Raw genomic sequence first — 5,637 nt, forward strand, 5'->3', positions numbered from 1 at the left:
ATAGTGCATCTTTAAGCCAAATAACCATAAGATCACATATTTGAATATGTAAATTGTTTATAACCACAAGTTGTACGCCTTGTAGACGTAAAATACCAATGTAGGAAGGGCTTCAGTCACTCTGGAAATGGTTAAAATTGACAGTATGTTTCACATTTCCAAACCTTCTTAAGACCATGTGCTATCAGAGGCCAGTCTCATTATTCCATCATTTATTTTTGTTGTTGATCAAACCTGGACTATGCTTTACCTCTGCCTATTTGATGACCGTGTGCAAATAAAAAATAAAATCTGCAAATCTCCCTCTTACGTTAGAACAGTGTTATTTTGTAGATGAAGTATTTAACGTTCTCTATTCGCCATTTCACCTTGTTTAACAACCAGGAAATGCCTAAGAAGTTTGTATGTCTTCAGGTCTCAGGGTGAAGAGGATTTGTCACTACAGAATGAGATGCACTCTGCCTTCCTAGGACAGGTGGAGGACTTGTTAAGCCTCACATTTATTCATTATGTAAAATTACATAATTGATGAATGATATGTTCTTGGTTCTTCCATTGAAAAGTCTCAACTCAGTATTACTAGATTTATGAAATGGTGGTAGTATTGTTCTCACTGAAAAGCTACCCAAATACCTCTGATGGACAATAGTCTGCCATCCTTTCCTTCCAATGCTCGGTGCCGCGCCCCTACTCTGCCTCTGATTGGCTCTGACCCTCATCCCCAGGTGGGATGACAATGGGGAACATATCACGTCCTGTATTGATTCTAAACGGAACTCAAGATTTAATTGTCAAATACGGGACAATTCTGTATTTTATGAGAATCTTGTAGGCACTAGTTCTTGTCTAATATTAGTTGTACTTTAAGTAACAAAAGAGAAATTTACAGTTGTAAATTAATAGTTTGTTTCTCACTTGCAAATCTGTTGTTGTATTTGGACTATTGTTCACTATTAAAAATACTGAAATTGTAAAAGTAAAATATCAAACCTGTTATCATAATTTTGACCTGCATTCCAGCCACTTAAAGGGGAATACCACCAACTTTCAACACTGAAATGTTTATTTTTACATACCTTCAAGAGGTGCTATGCTGATAAGAAGAATGTTTGACTCTTGGTTCCAGACCTGAGATCTGTAGGCCCACTGGGTCAGGTCACATGAGCTGCTTAGTACCAGACCTGAGATCTGTAATAATAATAATAATAATAATAAACTTTATTTGTATAGCACCTTTCATACAGAAACTGCAGCTCAAAGTGCTTCACAGCAGAACAAAGCAGAAAATGAGCACATAAAGTGCAGACATATACAATCACAGTTTTTCATATTAGGATCTAACATCCCAACAGGCCACCTTGTTTATGGTTTGATTCCGTTTTAAATAGACAATAATAAAAAGACAGAGTAAAATAGTGCAATAGTGCAGTGCAATAAAATGGTAGAATAGAATAGATAAATTCTTTTTTTTTACAGTGCAATAAAATAGCTCTGGATTACTGTTCAACAGTTCAAAGTCGTCTTTACCTTCTCTGTTTGGTATCAGTTCCCTCTCTCAGGGTGCAGTTCTAGGCCTGGGTCTTACACAGTTTTAAAGCCTGACAGTCTCTTGTTTGATACCCACACAGTTTAATACGTGACAGTTTTGAACCTGTAATAAAAAGCAATAGACAGAGTAAAATAATACAGTGCAATAAAATAGTACAATAGAATATTGTGGTCCTGTGGGGAGCTACTGCTGACCGCCCTGGAAGGCGAGGAAGACCAGAGTACCACCCCCCAGGTTAGTAAATCCTGGGCCCCATCCGCTCCTGCTGCCCGCCCTCCAGAACGACGTTCCGGGCCCAAAGACGGGGGTGCAGATAGATTGAACTCTACTGTATCCTGCTACCAGGTGGCTGTGTATAACTACTCCCATAAGCAGGGATAATCCACCCTTATACATTAATATAAAATTATTCTGTAGTGGGAGCATTCTTTGATAGCGATATATATGTCTATTGAAATACGCTATAGTATACGGCAGCAGTTTTCGAGGAAGCAGTAGAATTCGGCAGATGCGGCTATCGAAATACGCTAACTTATCGAGTCGCGCTACGGCAGCAGTTTTCGAGGAAGTAGTAGAATTTCGCAGAACACCGGCCGAACCCCACCTGAGCCAGGAAAACCACCAAGACCAACATTGATTCGTCTCCTACGGTTCAGAGATGCGAAACTGATACTACAAACGGCAAAGAAGACACAGATGCAAGAAAAGGGAATCAAACTCACCATTCGTCAGGATCTGCCAAAAGAAGTACGGATCAAACGCAGAGAATTCGACGAGGTGATCAAAATACTCATCCAAAAGAATATCTTCCGAGGATTTGCATATCCAAATCGACTGCGTGTCCTTCACGATGACAACATCATCCTCTTCAACAACCCAAAGGCGGTGAAGGAGTTTCTCGAGACAATCGAACTGTCGTCGTAAGTTTCACATTGACTCTGCATTCTGCCACCAAGAGTGGGAGGTAAGACGTTGTTAAATCCTCGTGAAAATCGTGTTGTAGAAATATCCATCTACGAAAAGCGTGTGTGTTGATTGTTTAGTCAAGATCCACGTGAATCTGTTTTGTATACATCGTTCTGCACACGTGTGCGCTCATACTTCCTGCAACAAAGAGTGACGTCACATGGACTGTACCATTTGAAAGGGGTTTACCCCACGATAAGACGTCAACACTTGTAAGCTATAATACTATTGCAATGACTGCTTCTCTCAACTCTACACAATTAAGCGTGGATGAAATTGAAGAACTATTTTTATGATGGAAGTGGGGGGGGGAGGAGAGGTTAAAATAAATGAGGGTAGGAGCTCCGGGCACCACACCATTTATGAAAACGTTAGTATTCTTTAGTTTTTATTTCTCTACTGTTTTCTTTCTCTGGCCTACTAAAAGTGAAGCCAACACAATGTTGTGGGTCTGGGAACCACAACAAGGGTGGGTAATTGTATGTTATTGTCTTTTTCTTTATTGTTTTTTCTTTTCTTTTCTAAATATCTCAATGCATACAGTGACAATATATGCTTTAGAACAACTTGACACATTCATAAGTAATACTAATAAGATTTTGCAACCATTATGTCAGATTTGATAATAAACTCATGGAATGTCAAAGGCTTGGGTAATCCCATTATAAGGGCAAAAAAAGTATCTGTTCTAAAAGATAAGATGGTACATATAGCCTTCCTGCAAGAAACATTCTTATCAGAAATTGAACATCTAAAGCTACAAAAGGATTGGGTGGGACAAGTGTATTTTTCTTCATACAAAAGTCACAGTAGGGGAACTGCTATTCTAATCAATAGAACCACACCATTTAAATTAGAGAAAAAAATCACTGACCCAAATGGGCGATATGTTTTGATTTCAGGTTCTATTAATGGAATATCTACCACTTTCCTTAATATCTACGCTCCTAACACAGATGACCCTGCATTTATGTCAGATATGGTATTGCTTTTCAACGAAAACTGCAAAGGATTTGGGGTCATAGGCGGAGACTTTAACTGTGCACTGAATCAGAAGATGGACAAGACCACACAGTCTAAAAGTAACAAACCAAAGTCCATAAAAGTACTCAAAGGTTTATGCAAAGAAAGTGGCCTAGTTGATGTATGGCGTGAACTAAATCCAAAGGTTAAAGACTACACTTACTATTCAAACGCCAATGTCTCATATTCTAGGATTGATTACTTTTTGATCTACTCAAGACATCTGCACATGGTAAAAAACTGTTGTATCAATCCAATCACACTATCAGACCATGCGAGAATTGACTTGACCGTTCGTCTGGATGGAGAAAAGTTCACTCGTAGGCAATGGAAATTCAATACCTCACTGCTGAGGGATGAAACATTTAGATCAAAAATGAAGGTATGGATTAAAAATTACATAGATGAAAACAATGATCCTAGCATGGACCCAAACATAATCTGGGAAGCTGCAAAAGCCACTTTAAGAGGACATATTATCTTATACACATCATTTAGTAAAAGGGAAGAAATCGCACACACAAAAGAACTAGAAAAAGAAATTGAAAGATGCGAAGCCCTCCATAAAGTTGCAGCAACAGAAGACAACTGGAAACATTTAGTAACTGCCAGAGCCAAATTAAATATCAAGACTACAAATATAATCATGCAACAAATGAATCAGGTTAGACAAAAACACTATGAATTTGGCAACAAACCCAGTAAACTATTAGCCCATCAACTAAAGAAAGAACAAGCCGAAAGGACTATAAAAGCAATTCGGTTCAAGAGCAACATCACACATCATCCAAAAGAAATCAATCAGGCATTCCAGGAGTATTACAATATACTATACAAATCTCAAAGTAATTACACACAGGAGGAACTGGATAGATTCTTAGAAGGTATCAAAATGCCAAAGCTCTCAGAATCAGATCAAGAGAGTCTTAATGCACCCTTTACCGAACAAGAAATACTAGCAACAATCAATGCAATGCCTATAGACAAAAGTCCAGGACCAGATGGCTTCCCGGCACAGCTATATAAGGAGTACTGGAATGACTTGAAACCCATTTTTATGGGAATGATTAACAACTTTGGACGCAATAAGGCACTTCCTCAAACAATGAGCTTGGAAAACATCACAGTACTGCATAAAAGTGGTAAGGATCCATTAGACCAGGGGTCAGGAACCTTTTTGACTGGGAGAGCCATAAAAGCCAAATATTTCTAAATATATTTCATTGAGAGCCATATAGTATTTTTAACGTATAATAAATTAAATAGGTCTTACTTTTAATGCGACTTCTGGTGCTGCATGGTTTTGCTGATGGCCTTGTAATCTGGTTCATACGTGGTGAGGTTGAGCTTCATGCAGGCGTTGAGGCGTAGGTTGGTCTTAATGTTCCTCATATGCGAGAATGACTGCCCACATGCATATGTAGAGCCAAACATGGTCAATACGGCAATACTCACGCTGCATTGTGTGGTATGTCACAGGAAGCTCGTTCCAAGTTTTAAGAATCAGCTGGTCTTCAGGTTGAAGATTTTTAATTTCTGTCCACTTGTGTTCCCTCACCAGCTCTGCTCGCTATATCTGCAGCTACAGATACTATTAGCTGTATCTTCAAAACTAATTTCTGTTTACTTTAAAATGACACAGTATTATTAAGAAATATCACAAGTATTAAAAAAAAAAATTTACTCAAACATTTCTGGGAGCCATATGCTGTCACCAGAAGAGCCATATATGGCTCCCGACCCCTGCATTAGACTGTTCATCATACAGACCCATAAGTCTTTTAGATCATGATTATAAGACTATCACCAAAGCATTAGCGAAAAGACTTGAAACCATCACGCCGAAATTGGTAAACCCAGATCAGGCTGGATTTGTTAAGGGAAGATATGCTACCGATAACATCAGAAGGTTATTAAATATAACCAATCATTTGAATCTAAAACAGAGGCCCTCTCTACTCCTATCTCTGGATGCAGAGAAGGCTTTTGACAGAGTTGAGTGGAACTTTCTCTTCAACGTGTTGCAAAAACTTAATATAGACTGGATCTGCGCTGACATGGCTGACATCATACCTCAATGACCGCTCCTACCAAGTGTC

Source organism: Notolepis coatsorum (genome assembly GCF_963971535.1).
Source record: "Notolepis coatsorum genome assembly, contig: SUPER_15_unloc_6, whole genome shotgun sequence".
NCBI classification, from domain to species: Eukaryota; Metazoa; Chordata; class Actinopteri; order Aulopiformes; family Paralepididae; genus Notolepis; species Notolepis coatsorum.